Source organism: Ptychodera flava, chromosome 11 (genome assembly GCF_041260155.1).
Source record: "Ptychodera flava strain L36383 chromosome 11, AS_Pfla_20210202, whole genome shotgun sequence".
NCBI lineage: Eukaryota > Metazoa > Hemichordata > Enteropneusta > Ptychoderidae > Ptychodera > Ptychodera flava.
Window position 1 is genome coordinate 475,894 of NC_091938.1, and position 16,552 is coordinate 492,445.

Here is a 16,552-nt window from a genome sequence, read left to right on the forward strand (position 1 = left end):
CAGAACGATGTCAGCGTAAAGAACTTGGATCCAAACACTGTCGCATTTGTAAGTACATCAATGGAGTCAGTTGAGGGCAGCTCTAAAGTCAGTGACCATAATATCATAGTTTCCGACGAAATCATCAGAAAAGAAGTATTATCTTCTCGGATACAATTGATTACACCTACAATTACTAAAATATCTCTGTCACCGTCACAAAGCATTTCCGTAATGGGTATGGCTGCAGATCGATCATCCAACGGCGACGACGAAGAATTTCATAGAAAGATGACTAAAATATTACCCACTGCAGTGACCAAGTTTAAAAGTAATTTAAACTACCCTGTGAAATCAAGAGACACATTCGAAAGAAGAACTGCTGATTTCACCTATCGCACCCATGATTTAAATCGTGACGTCACCAAACTTTCTTCATCGAACCAACAAGTTTACACAAATTCAGAAACTCTTCACTCTCCACAAATTACAAATACTTTATCGAATGCTAAGGTTTTGGAAGAGCTCAGAATTTCTAAAATGCCTGTAAGCTCTATTGAACCGACAAAAATCTTAATACGAGCATGGCCATGGCTCGTATTTCCTGTATCCAGTGACAACAGTGTTGGTCGTACCAATATTGCCGTGACAGGCGCGTATAACAAAGCAGAGATGGACTCTCTGATACATAGCGATGCAATTAGACCAACAACGACACAACTCAGTAATTCGTTACAGACAGTTCAAAGTGGTTATCCACCCAATACAGCAAACAAGCTAATTCAAACAGAAGTTATACCAACGTCGCCTGGTGATAATAGCAATCAACTCACCAGGAATGTGTCTCAATGGTTAAGAACAAGTTCACAATCAACAACAAAAACGATACCCCTTCTTACAATCGACTCGACAGAAACGAAAGAAACTAAAGTTGAAAAGTGGTTCATGGAAACACAGACATTGGATAACGTTGGAGAAATGAGCACACTAACTACACTTGATACTACTAAAACGATTGAATTTGAGTCATATGCCTTGGTCAGAAATGGTACAGGTCGTACCCAAAATATGGCGACTGTCCCTACCCCAACAATCACCATGACGACGGCGTCTACACAAATTAACGTTATGGTGGACAATGCTTTTCTTATTGGCAGTCGTAAGACAGTACAAGTGGTTCCTATGGTAACATCAACCTCGAGGAAGCCAGATTTATCTGTGAAAAGTACCATACCGAAATACGACGTCACAAATACTTACGGAGAAAACCCAATGTTGGTTGATATGACAACGGTAACTATGACCACACCCGTTATGTCACTTGGTATTGGTATTGAAAGGTCTGCAATGTCTAAATTACCGATTGACAACGTAACTAATAGTTCTGTAACTGATAAAACGCCGTTATCTGCAGTAGATAAAACTAAATCAGTCATTCAAGCCAATGACATTCCAACGTCTACAGTAACATTTGCTAAGAATATGAACTTGTGGCAAACACACGAGAACGCCACGGCAACAAAGGACTGGCAATCAATACCGATACCTCCTCAAAGAAATTCATGGCTTATGGCGAACGGAACAACAAACAGAACTTTTGATTCTCAAGAATATGGTCAAAGTACTGCTGAGCAACCAGAAACAATACAAAAACTGCCCACCAATGACATTGCTGAACTACGGTTGACGCAATTGTCCATGGTTACAGAACCTACCGTAATTCGGCAACGGACAACCAATTCCACGGTTTCAACAGCTCAGTTAGTACGAACGGATCAAACAACATCAATCAGTAGAAAAACAACAGATAGAAAACGCTCACAACTGACAAAATTGATGAATGTAATCCAAAGACATGAGCAAATTTCAAATTTCGACAAGGTAGAAGTTGTTCCCCCAACCAATCTGCCATCACCTACAACGAGAACACTTTTCGACGACAATGACTTGCCTGACCTCGGTCAAGGTCATCACGATATTTGTCCTCCGAAAGCTGCAGCAGAATACTGTGTCAATGGAGGTACATGCCTATTTGTGCCTTTTGTTGGAGTAATGGCGTGCGAGTAAGTGAAATGATTTCATAGTATTCTCGTTACTCTGATCAGACACTTCACACGATGTTGTGTGGGAAAACGTAACTGAACTTCAGCAATAGTGTTCCCTTTACTATCATAATTTTTTTGCGTATGATGAAAATTTTAGTCATATTTTATGATTGTTCTTTGCAAACTCTAAAAGCAATAGCGTTTTGAGATAAGGCTGTGTTTGGATTGTCATTTTGTTTTGTAATGTCACGCATAGTTGTCCCTAAAGGGATACAGGCGTCGGAACTGCTCTCAAAGGTCGTATTCGGACCCATACGGACCAATGTAAACACTGTATCCAAGGTACGATGGTGATTGATGAAAGTAAAAAGCATGTCTGTCATAATCTATATCATATAATTTAAATGTTGCAGCTATGATGATGAGGTGCATCTAGATATCGTGCACGAAATACATTGTTTGTGAACAACAAACTCGCACAGGCGCAGTTCCGAAGACCGTTTCCCTTTTACTGAGTTGTGGTGTAACTTTGATTTGAAGTCTTACAATTCAAGATGTGCCACCCTGATTTACCATCCACCCTGATTTTGCTATCCTCCCAGATTTTGACATCCACCCTGATTTTGCCATCCTCCCTGATTTTGCCATCAACACACATTTTGACATAAACTCCCGATCATTATCATTGATTTATGTATTAATCTCGACAACGTCATTGGTTTTCGAAACCTCTTTTCATGAAGGTCGAGACACATTAAATTTCACAAAATCTGTTAAATTATTTACATAACACACAATACAAAAATCCCCGAAGTCGGCAACGAAAAAAAGAATTAAAAAAAAATACAAAATAGTATGTCAGCAAATCAAATACAAAGGTAGACTGTTATAGTTACTGTTTTCGTCACTTGAAATGGCCATAGTGACTATTCGTTTGTGTCCCTAAGTGTTCTTCTGTTCTGAAACCCAATCTATGTTATACCTTGAACTTTTCATATCACGCAGAGTATATTCTACTACGTTGTACAATTCCATGTACTCTTTGACAGTCGGCCTGGCATGTGCAGTATTAACTATTTCATGATGAAAGTTTTGTTCCAAAGTTTGACGATCGCATCTGAGTATTTTTTAAAGATTTGTTCATTCGGATGTTTTGATTAACACCAAATTGTTACAGAAATTGTAGTTGTTTACAATAACGACAATGGAACACACTATTAGATGAAGAATGTCGTGTGTGACTAACATTTGATATGGCGAAGAAACAGCATGGAGGCAGTGCATTGCTGCAATCAGAAAATTTACGGCTGCCATCAATGCCGACTTGCCTTACAGCCCATAAACGAACACATGTTAATCACTTTCACATCTAGATGCGCTCCGGGTTACACCGGTATTCGATGCAAGGATTGGCTACCAGACAAGTATCGTATAGATTTGACGTCAGATGAAATAATCGATTCAGCATTGGAACTGGCTGTCGCTGTGACGTCATTGGTTCCTATTGGTGGAGTAACAACTTACGCGCATTACAGTTCGTAAGTATTAAGTTTGTGTCTTGCTGAGAAATCCAATTCAAAGTCACACTGAAACAGTAGTGTAGGGTTATATAAACATTGAGCTATGGTAATTGAAGAAAGCTTTGAATCGTCGGGTATTTCAATAATGTCGATTCCTTGCTGCGATACGGAAAAGTCATAGTATTTGAAAACATCATGGCAGCCTTTTCATTCTGCACCTAATCGTTTCCGTCGGATATAGTCTGTATCCGAGTGGAACACTTAAATACTAGAAGATCCCCTGTGTCCAGTGTATTATCTATGATGAGCCATTTTCTCTAGAGACAGACCCACTGACTGTAATAACAGAAAAGTTGACAGTACACACAGACCCGATGACTGCAGACTCTGACCCACACTCTGCAGAGACAGACCCACTGACAGTGGACAGTGGCTGTATATACACATATACACACACTATATGTATATATATATATATATAATATATATATATATATATATATATATATATATATATATATATATATATACTCTAACATGAACAGGCGATGTAATCTCTGTATATCAGAAAAGCTGCACATTATTTTATATATATATACATATATATATATATATATATATATATATATATATATATATATATATATATATATATATATATATATATATATATATATATATATATATATATATATATATATATATATATATACCAACTGACTGTCTACGTTGGCCCATTGGCCATACTGAGGTCAACTGCAGTTGCGGACAGATATTTGAGAAATGGGACTCAGGCCCATTGACAATAGATATAGAACAACTGACCACTGACACAAACCCACTGACTGACAGTAGGCACAGACCCACCGACTGCACACAAACCTACTGACTGTGACACTGAGCTGCTGAATGTGGATACAGACTTGCTTCACTTCAGACACTCAGGTCTTGCAGAGACAGACCCGCTGAATATATACTCAGTGACTGTAAAACTCCTCAGTTTCGCCAGTTTGCATCCAGAACAATGCAATGAAGAAATACATCTATTTCTTTTTTAAATTTGATTTAAAACAAGTGATAGATATGTAACGTAATTTTCCAAGACTAAAGGCGCCGTGAATGTATCAAGGGACGACTCGAGTTAAACTGGTTGCGCAGCCTACAATACTTGTAACACCCACATGCTTTCATAATGACAAATCCCTAGAATTACAGGAACACGATGGACAGGTGTGCATTTATATCGACACTCACTCACAGTCCTGCCATCCATCTGTCATACGCGAAGCTATTCTCTGATTGGAAGGCATGAATCAAGCGCTACCGTGGCGGCAACACAGAGCAGCGTCTGAATATTATAATGAGACGAGAGACGACGAAAGGAACGGACGAGTTCTCGTCGGCTACTAATTAATTAGGCTACTGTCCAACCGGGTTGCAGAATTTGCGACGAGACATGCAAATGTGACGAAAGCGGACCAATGGCATGCGTGGAAACACGACGTTCTCGTCCGTCTTCCACGTTCGTTTAGTGAAAGATCGCTAATGTAACAAGGGCATACATGTGGTAGGTGTCAGTCTCGAAAATTTCATTATGAGGATGGCATGCAAGTTACAATTGGAACGAATGACCAACCAACAAGACGAATGACAGACTGCACCAACAAGACGAATGACAGACTGCACCAACAAGACGAATGACAGACTGCACCAACAAGACGAATGACAGACTGCACCAACAAGACGAATGACAGAATCCCCAAACAAGAATAATGACAGACTGCACCAACCAGATGAATGACAGACTGCAGCAACAAGACGAATGACAGACTGCAGCAACAAGACGAATTACAGACTGCACCAACCAACGAATGACAGACTGCAGCAACAAGACGAATTACAGACTGAACCGACAAAAACGAACGACAGACTCCACCAACAAGACGGATGACAGACTGACCAACAAGACGAATGACAGACTGCAGCAACAAGACGAATTACAGACTGCACCAACCAACGAATGACAGACTGCAGCAACAAGACGAATTACAGACTCCACCAACAAGACGGATGACAGACTGACCAACAAGACGAATGACAGACTGCAGCAACAAGACGCCGACTGATAAATAGTATATTACAATATTGTCTCTGCACGGAAGTCAAAGTGATCGTGCCAATTTTAGCGATATTCGGTCGTTTACTCCGAACATTAAACTTGGCAGCAGGTGCGTCTTTTCAGTGTTTTTTTTTCAAATAAAAAGTTTGAAATTCATGTTAACTTTACTGTAACGATAAATGAATGAAAATAACACGGTGTATCTATATATTTTGATGACCAAGTTTCGTCCAACTTAGGATGGGTAGTAATATCACGTGACTTACCATTCATTGTGTGATCTTTGTTTCGGTTGTCGGTGCACTACAAATCGCCATATTACGCGCCTCGAACGTGAAAACGATAAATTTTTACCCAAACTTTCCACAACAGAACTTCTCTCAAAAACTATGAATAAAGATTAGGCTTCGTATTGCAAATTTTCATGCTAGAGAAACAAATTACAGGAAATTTACCGACTCGGAGATCGAAATTCAAAATGGCCACTATCCTTACGTTGACCGAACGGAAAATTTAATTGACAATTTTCACAAAAATAAAGTGGTGAGTACATTATTTGCTCCAAAGGCTTCAACATGAGTCAAATCAAACATCACACCGGCATAGTATTTAAAAAACATCGAGAATCCAAATATCTGTCCAATAGGCGTACTTTACATTATGAATGCTACTGTAGGGTTTCAACCATACAATTGATAACCTGTTGTACATATCCTCAAACCAAAATACCACAACCACCACCAACAACAACGATAATAATAATAAATCAGCATTATCATTTCCCGATGACTTTAGGTAGATACTTTTTCCAGTTACTATTTGGGTCACATTGTGCCTCTACATCGTCGCAAGACGTCGACTTGTATTGCTTTATTGAAAATGACTGCAAAGTAGATTTAATTACAGGACCACTTGTCCGTGCGGAAGGCAAAAATCGCTTACTCAATTTCCTTGACCAGGTAGGGTATGTAGTTGTGAGTAAATACGGCCATGTTCACAGTCAAGTGGTGTTTCTTTTGGCAGGGACCGGCCCTACCTCGAAACTTCAGGTAGATCGTAACATGCCGACCTAGCTAAGTCGTGCGGATAGTACCGGGGACTTTATCTGGATTTTGGCAAATTTACAAATCACACCACCTGTAAAAGTTACAGACACTTCAATGTCTGTAGTTATAAACAAGAACTCACCTAGTACAGTAAGACAATGTCTATATTGTCCAGTATGTAAGAGAACAGGTCTATCTAGACCGTAGGTTAGGTTTCATTTACGAAGGCTTGTCTTCATTTGGTTAATCGCATTTTGAGGAACCATCATAGCAGTTACTATGGCAACGTTGTTCAAGCAATATATTAGTAAAAAGTAACTGACCGTTATAGCGCGATGTCGCAGTCTCAAACTCCTTCGCCGATGTCAACAAGTGAAAGATGGCGTTACGTGTTAGTTCGGGACGAATCTTCGCTGAATAGAAACATATGGTGGGAAACATCGACGTTTGAAATGTCTCGAGAGTTTCATATCGTCCAGGGTTAAAGTTCATCTCCCACACACTATTCGAGAGGCCACACTATTCGATATGAAAGTGATAGCTATTGAGACAGAGTTTTAAGTTCACCGTTTCCTACATGAAGAAAACGAATATGCAGTGTGTTTACTGAATGTTTTGGGTTTTTTTTTATACTTGCTCTCTTTTGAGGCATCGACGCACGTAGTGGCGGAATTGTGCGTGCGTGCGTGTGTGTGTGCGTGCGTGCGTGCGTGCGTGTTCGCTCGCACTGACAATAAAAACGCTTCTATTGCATGTAAGTATGGCGTTTGTTTGGGTCTGATGTTCAACGTAAATGTAGCTTATCGCTTCATTACAGCACGCTCGTATATTGACGACGTGTTTCGGTGAAAACAATTTGACTTTGGGGAGGGGGGACTGGAAGAAATGGGTATGGCAGCATTTTGCCGCCAAGGTGGCAGCATTTTTTTCTCATTTCAGTCCTGCATCAAATTAGTCTTCCGTATGCAGCAGCAGTACATTTTTTCTCTATAACAAATCTTTATGACATTTTACATAATTGTCATGGCTGAATATGTGCCTGTAAACAACTTGTGCAAGTAGCAATAAACAACAGTTTAGAATCCATGCTTCTGTTGTTTCTTTAAATTTCATATACAAGAGGTAACTGATAAGAAAACATTCTGAGCTAACTGATCTGGGGAGTGCTGTCTGTCAGAGTTCCTTCCCTTCACGACGTCATAGTAGGACCACGAGCAGAAAGAATCTATCTGTCATGTGCGGTGTCACCTTGCTTTTTAACTATTGAATCCTGTCATATGTTTTTAAATGTTCAGTATTTACAGAGCATGTCCAACCGTCAAATTGTCCCCTTTTATTGAAATACTTATTGTGTCAATTGCAAATAAATCCAGCACATCCTAAACATATATGATAATCAGATGTGCTGAAATCAGTTCACTGTTTTCAGCATATTGGCAATAGTTCCTTTGCTTCTGTCTGTTGGAACATTTTCCTGAAGCCATCACAGGATCAAATTATATTTTTTGCCTTCAACTACCGACAATTTTCTAAATATCCTTCACTGCCCTCCAAATATCCCCTTATCATAATGTGTAGACACAAAGAGACAGTCAGCAAACATGATATTTATAGAGAATTGACAAACAAAATCAGCCATTGCAATTCTGTGTGCTGTGAGTGTAATTTCTTGGCTCTACAGTCCCAACCGATTACAATGACTATCCCAACCGCTGTCTGTCACTAGCCACGGGATTACATCATTAATTTTGCCTACATTATCGGCAGTCATACCTTGCGATGCCCATCGCATCAGAAAAAATAACAATTTTCCTTTGCATTATCTATTCTCATTCTTAAATGGCAGAGTTTGAAAGACTTACTTTCAAAAAAGTAATTACATCCATGAGAAGCAAAGCTGAAATAAGTCTCATTTAAAATTTAAGACTTTTATCGACAAACACAATGGCATTTGTTATATACTAATTAAACAACATAATATGAAAATTTCACAAAATTTGACCTGCCAGAATGGAGTTAAGTTTTCTTTAAGCGAGAGAAAAGAAGCCGGGAAATCGAGTAATTTGCATAAATTTTCACTCCTTTCTCATACAACTTACGACTGCCTGTTTTAGCTAAATACGCTGTGTTATGTGCAATGCAACCATAACACAGACTGAGTAAAAATGGAAGTGATTTGTCTGATAGTCAGGCGTATCAATGGTGTATTCTGATAGTCTTGTACTGGGGCTACCATGCTTTGACCATGTGATATTCATTTGACCTGGCGTCTTTTTTCTTGGAACTAATTCACTGCTATGCTCTTGCTAAGAGTGAGACTCCGGGATGGTATTAACTTGCAGTCATTTCCCCTCCCTACCGGCGTTGACATTACAATAGGGTGCGGGATTTTCAGTGCAACATCATATTCGTTATCGCCATTTTTAATTTGTTTTTCATTGGTCAATCAAACACTTCCTTAGAAAGGCAAACTAGTTTGAAATAGTACAATGCGGAGAAAGGCTCAGTTATGTTAGTTTATTACACGTCTACATCGTAGTCAGTCTGTCACGTCGACATCGCAGTCAGTTTGTCGAATTTCTCTGTCCATAGGCCTAAAGGGTTTAAAATAATATTTACACACTTTGCCCATGATTAGGAAATTCAAGCTTGCAATTTCTTCTTTGACTTCAATTGGGAGATGGTCGTCAAGGCGATAGTCAACTGACTAAGATGAGTGCGATTGTCTTCAACCAGATATTCATCAATAGTGTATTTCTTCCTTTTTTGCAATATTATCTGATGTGACAGAAAGTGAAAATTAGGATATCGAAAAATACTTGATTTTATTGATAATGAAAGTCTCATCATTAACGAACCAATATGCGTGCATCATTCAGCCCATCAGCCTCGTTCTCAGTTTGCCTTATGCCAATCGTGTTGGTTCCAAATACAGTTGTAACAGATATAGCCAATACACGGACGTCTAGAAGCGATCGTTTTATTTTTATCAAGGGGTTGTCAATCACTTGCATGGATCGAAGTTAGCCAGGGAGATAAGTTTCTTTGGTGCTGGATTTCAACATGTTACATGCGACCTTGTTCATTTGATCTGACAGCATTCCATGCACATCGTCTTTATTAAGAATCTAAGTTAATGAAACGTATATGCCCGGCCTTGTATCGGTAACTATACCATATCTTAATGCAAGGTTTATCTGTTGATTTAGATGCTCGATTAGATAGACGTGAAATAAAGGCACTTAACCTTTTTCTGAAGATCGTTAGCAGTGTATCGAACCACGGTGTGTGAGGTGACCGTGATTGAATCACCTGTCTTTACAATTAAGACAGAAGAAAACGCGGGGCTTGTGTAAATGTAGTATATTAAAGCACTGGACATGAAAGGTCTTTTTTTTAAAAAAAATCATTGTAAAATTCGATCGAAGGACGGGGTGCAAATATATTTATTGTAACTTTTGTCACGTGATAAATATTGTATAAAATTTGTCAAATTTAGTTTTCAGGTGCTGCAATATCTGATATTGCAAAAATTATCATGTTTATTTTGGTTGTCATCCTTGATATTCATACATTGTGCATTTTCTTAAACTTTTATACTAAAGCTCTTAAAAACTTTTAAAAACCACGGAGAATTCACATCTTGTCTTGAGTCCTATACGTTAAACTGGAAATCATGTGTTGTAATTTTCCTGTGAATTCTGCGAAATGAATTTCATAGAGAAATTCTAGATATGAAATAAAGACCGACTGATATCGTGAGAGGCATACAACTATTTCCACGACTGAGAGATGCAGTAGATAGACTTAGCCGCCACTGAATCAACGGTTTACAACTGCTGAGTCTGCAAGGTAATCCAAAGTTTACAAGTTCTGATTCTGCTAGGGAGTTAAAAGTTTACCAGTGTTGATGCTGCTAGGGAGTCTAAGGTCAACTAGAGCTATTGCTTCTTGGGTGTCAAACGTTTACAAGTACTGACTCTGCTAAGAGTCAAGGGCTTACCTGTACTGACTCTGCTAGGGTGTTAAATGTTTACCAGAAGTGACGCTGCTAGGGAGTTAGAGGTTTGCCTGTACTGATGCGTGTAGGAGTTACCAGAACTATTGCTGCTAGGGAGTTAAAGGTTTACCATTACTGACTCCGATAGGGAGTTAAATTTTTACCAGAATTGGCGCTGCTGGGAGTTAAAGATTTGCCTGTACTGACTATGCTAGGGTGTTAAATGTTTACCAGAATTGACTTTGCTGGGGAGACAAAGGTTTACCTGTACTGACTCTGCTTTGGATGCAAAGGTTTACAAGAGTTGACGCTGCAATAATACTATACATAACAATGTCACCATTATGTTGAATAGTTGTGAGTAAATGATAATTATAGAACGAGTACGACGACGTTAACGGGAAATAGCGGCCACTTAAAGCTTGATGGGTCTCAGTCTGGTAAAAATCCTCGGCGCTCAAGACTGAGACTCCAAAAGTTTCCGCTATTTCCCCTTAGGGATGGCCCATTAGAACTTGGGAGGGGGGGTGGTCACAATGAAATTGTGAAAATTTTTTTTTACTATTGTAAATTTCTGAAATTTTTTTTTTCCAATTGAGATTAGCTGTGCAAATTTTTTTTTTCAGAGTAAATTTTCAGATTTATAATTTTTTTTAGTTCGTCGCTGTCTGAAGATAAAGAGGGCAAAGATGTGGTGCCAAGCACCACAAGCGGCCACGCAAGCGGTCACGGGGGGGGGGGGGAGGTCAGGAGAGGGGTGTCCCCCTGCTGGTGTTGGAGCTTTTGAAGAATAGAGATTAAAATGGTGTTATTTGGTGGCACTTGGGGAGTATTTTTGCGGGGGGTGGTCAGGAGGGGGTGTCCCCCTCCTGCCTTTGGAGCTTTTGAAGAATAGAGATTAAAATGGTGTTATTTGGTGGCACATGGGGAGTATTTTTGTGGGGGGTGGTCAGGAGGGGGTGTCCCCTCCTGCCTTTGGAGCTTTTGAAGAATAGAGATTAAAATGGTGTTATTTGGTGGCACTTGGGGAGTATTTTTGCGGGGGGTGGTCAGGAGGGGGTGTCCCCCTCCTGCCTTTGGAGCTTTTGAAGAATAGAGATTAAAATGGTGTTATTTGGTGGCACATGGGGAGTATTTTTGCGGGGGGTGGTCAGGAGGGGGTGTCCCCCTCCGCCTTTGGAGCTTTTGAAGAATAGAGATTAAAATGGTGTTATTTGGTGGCACTTGGGGAGTATTTTTGCGGGGGGTGGTCAGGAGGGGTGTCCCCTCCTGCCTTTGGAGCTTTTGAAGAATAGAGATTAAAATGGTGTTATTTGGTGGCACTTGGGGAGTATTTTTGCGGGGGGTGGTCAGGAGGGGGTGTCCCCCTCCTGCAGTTGGAGCTTTTGAAAAATAGAGATTAAAATGGGTTATTTGGTGGCACTTGGGGAGTATTTTTGCGGGGGGGGGGTCAGGAGGGGGTGTCCCCCTCCTGCCTTTGGAGCTTTTGAAAAATAGAGATTAAAATGGTGTTATTTGGTGGCACTTGGGGAGTATTTTTGCGGGGGGTGGTCAGGAGGGGGTGTCCCCCTCCTGCTTTTGGAGCTTTTGAAAAATAGAGATAAAAATGGTGTTATTTGGTGGCACTTTGGGAGCATTTTTTTCGGATTACACATCTTCCTCTGAAACATGGTCTTCTTGCTCCTCAGTAGCTTCCTATAGTTTTGAAAATTGACTATTTTGGTTTCCTGGCTTTCCTTTCTACTGCGTGGTGAAATGCCTACATTCACCCCACCAAACATCATGCATATCTCATGATTTACAATTGATTTTGACAAGCTGAGAAGCTAAAATAAGCTAAATAATATAGTTAAATTTGCATATTTGTGTTTTAGAGCAATTGTTGCCCTTTTTTGATCAAAACATCTATTTCTCTGTAGCAGCATGCCCAAATTGATTGGATGTGTATAGATGTGTTGAAATTTCAATATTTGTCTTTTTAGGGCAATTTATGCCATTCATGGTAAAAAAATCTGTATTCTCTGGAAGGGCTTGTCCAATTTCTTTGAAATTTGCTACACAAAAACGATTATTCAAGCAGATTTATTCAGTATTTGCTATCGAGAAACTTTCAAAGTTCGACCCTTTTGTGTTTTTGTGTTGGGATTTGTTGGATAGATGGCATTCTACGTAGTGTATTGTTGAATGTTAAAACGTGTTGCTGTTGTTTTTTGAGGCTGTTTTTTGAGAAAAAAGAATTGAAAATGCCTTTTTAAAAGCAAAATAATACATAATGACTTGATATGTTGTTTTATCATTATTGACGTGTTTCTACTTGTTCACCCATTCTTGCATTCATCATTGCAATAAAATGCTGTGAAAAAAATGAAACTGATGTGGCCTGCATCTGTTTACCTTGATCTTAAAAGGCAAATACAACTTTCTGTCTTGACAACCATATCATAGTTTCAATGTTTTACCTACTGTACCTGCTTGGTTTGTACGCAGGAAACAAGTAGAAAACAGGCTCTATAATTTCATAATTTTCAAGTGATCAGAATACAAAAGTCCTGAAAAGATAAGATAATCACAACTTCCAGTATAAGGGATACAGTCACTCTAAATGTATAAATTAAAATTAAAAATGTGCTTGGAGGCAGAAATTTGCTTTTTGTCGGTAAAATCTAAAAAAAATTCAAAATTTTAAAGACTTTTGCAGATTTTTTTTTTACGCCTTTGTCTTCTTATTTATTTTTTTTTTATTTTGCAAATTAGTTTGAAGATTTTTTTTTTCCTAACTTTCTGCTCTGAAAATTTTTTTTTTCTGTTTTTGACCACCCCCCTCCCAAGATCTAATGGTCCGTCCCTTAATGTCCTAGTACTCGTACTGTAACGAATTTGTAATTATGCGAATTATGCGAGTTTTGGAAGACCCGCCCCTAACTGACTTTCTCCGTAATAACTGGGCGTACATGTATCACACAAGTTACGTTAATCTTTTCAACACAAACGATGTAAATTCCCAAGCAAAACCGAAAAGCAACAAAGCTGGACATGTGATTCATTAATTAATAATAAACTGATAAACAATCGCTGATTGGACGATACACGTGCATCATTGTGCGTGATGGGGTACTTGTAATATTTGCAGGTGCAACTAAATCACACGCAGTCGTAGTCCGAATGTTTAAGTGTAGGCAAAATGTAAACATTGCGCCGCGACTGTGTCACCATTATTATGGCAGACCATTCTTCTGAAAGTAACTGGATGGACATTGACTGGGATTTGGAACATTTTTGTCAGTTGTAATTGTTAACTTTGCTGAAGATAACAGTGCCATGGTCAAGAACAATGCTGCCAACCTAGCATGACTGTCTCTGTCGAAAGTGTTTTTACAGAGTGTCGTTTATGTATTGCTTATGAACTGTGCTCGTGTTGGGTCAACGTTGGCAGTGTGCAAAGTTATGGCCGGAGGTGTATACCCGCTGAAATCTGTCGATTAGTCTTCTTTTGTAGGTCTAGTCAACGTACGCGCTACGTACAAGATTAGGGATAGACATAATGCCAAAGATACTGTAATGTGTCTGGAGTAACCCGACATTACTAAATATTTCATAGTTATATGCAACTTTTTTCTATAGTTACGCTTCTAATATTTAGTATTTTGTTTAATTTATTAATATGTGCATTCCTGCGTGCTTCTCATTGTAACCCTATTCTCCAACTTTCCTCACATTTCGTATTGCCATGATGTACTTCGATACATCGGCAAGGCGTACTCTGAGGCTAACTTTCAACAATTTTATGTCTTTCTATGTGGTCAGTTCACTTTTCAGTGAACTCCACGTGCTCACTTCATGAATATTTAAAGTCAATTGTATTTGTTAACAAGCTGCGGACACTTCTTTTAAACGCGTTTACTAACAGCGGACAGCTTTTTGTCAAACACTATTGGTAACCAGTTATATTATCCCGGACACTTATTTTGTGTAAAAGAGTACAGGTAACTGGACTGCATAATTAATTTAGAGAAACTGTCAAATATCGGAAACAAGCAGCATGGTTCAAACAATAGCAATAAAAAGTAGTGTAATCATCATGAATAATCGTAGATATTGTTGTACAATAATACCAACGAAGTTTAATGTTAGAACAGCGATTATAAAGTGTTATAATTTCTTGCTGAACCGACATTTCACTCAGTAGCTGAGAGACATATCTGCAAGTATCGTCATATAATTCATTTATGGTTAATAAAACGGAAAGTTTTAAAATCCGTTTCAACCTGGAAAAGGTCAGTAGGTGACAAAGCATATCTCACACTATATGGGCGGGATTGTTGTTACTGTTTCACTGTGTTACATCACTTGAAAACGTCGAATGCCAAAGCGTCACGTTTTCATAGCACGAAACCAAGCTTCCTTGGAGAGGCAATCGACAAAGATAGGCAAACGATTCGGACAAGCGCAGCATATCACTGCAGTGGTGCTAAGTGGAACGTGGCGCTGTCGTCACGCCAGGTTTAGAAGTAAATACATTATGATGGACGTGACAAAACTATTAACAAGCTCTTCATACAAAGTAGAATTTTATATTTTTGTCGTACCAATAATCAATCACTGTAATATATTGTTGCTGCTAATAAAGTTAATTAATTTATTAATACAGAGTGACTGAATGATATCTCCGTTCATCGTCAGATGTGCACTCAACGCAAGTGGTAGCAACATTCCGACCCATAATGTCGTCATGTAGATCATAGTCTCAAATAAAGACGGAGGACCGTAGCCCAGGGCATTCGATGAATTCAAGGACATCGTCAAAGTCATCATATGATCTTCATAGCTGTTAATTTATACTCTTCTAACATACATTCTCGTTTTGCTCAATTCATAAAAATGAAATCTTTCTATGACATAATCACAATTTTCTTGTTTTTGTGTTTCAGCAACACTGTGCCGCTGAATGATGAAATCTCCAGTCAGATGAACTATGTCAACAAATATGATGAAGCTTTCGACGAATGAAAGTCAGTCATTACATTTAAAGTCAAGAATTGGTACTGACACAGCTTGTATATACACCACGAAGATATATCATTATCTGTAAAATATACACTTACCTTACAATTCTTTCAAAGAATAACGTTACCGCTATGTGATGTATATTCCGATATGTCTATGGCAATAAGAGCATCCTTGAAGCAGATGATGAACAAGCTGACCTTTAACCCCAACGGTAACTTCGATCGTCACTTTCAATACCAATATTCTTCACCAGCTTCATTTTGTATGCATGGATTTTTGAAAGTATCTTTCATAATTTACAGATAGGTTTTATGTAATCTTGTGATGGGCGCTGTAATAAATCCACAAATTTAGCAATGAGGGGCCATCAAAGAAGGTACAAAAAGAAATAAGAAACGGAACCGGACAGAAAGGAAATCGCGCAATTTAATTAAATCCTTTCTCAGCTTCACGGTGTTAAGTGTTAATTGCAAACTGGGGCGATGTGAGATATTTTCTCTTCGCCCAACAGCAGTGACGGTATCTGCAGTGACACATACTGAGTTTTAGGAATTTTTTTAACACTGTATAAATTGTAATATTTAAGTGTAAGGCCTTTTCTATACCCTAACATGTATTAATTTAAAAACTATTTCTGGCACATTCTTTACTCAGCGTGTAAGACAGTTATTTGTACCGCTGTTGAAGAGCTGGCTACTGTTTCAAAGACGTCCCGCAACTATTTTCTTTTTTTGTGAATAGCTGGGCAGATTAATTACGTTTCACAGAGTATAGCTGCGATATGTGATACAGTGGAGATTGCAGTTATGTATATGGTAGACCCGAGCATTCCCGAT

At 38.8% G+C, this 16,552-nt stretch overlaps 1 protein-coding gene across 1 annotated transcript in view; it reads right to left on the reverse strand.

Moving 5' to 3' along the window:
* Positions 1-16,271, reverse strand: part of LOC139143202 (transmembrane protein 196-like) — an 81,858-nt gene extending 65,587 nt beyond the window's left edge. Inside the window, exon 1 of the mRNA XM_070713344.1 lies at positions 15,812-16,271. The gene's annotated coding sequence lies outside the window, so the exon portion shown is untranslated. The remainder of the gene's footprint in view (positions 1-15,811) is intronic.
* Positions 16,272-16,552: the final 281 nt, after the last annotated feature.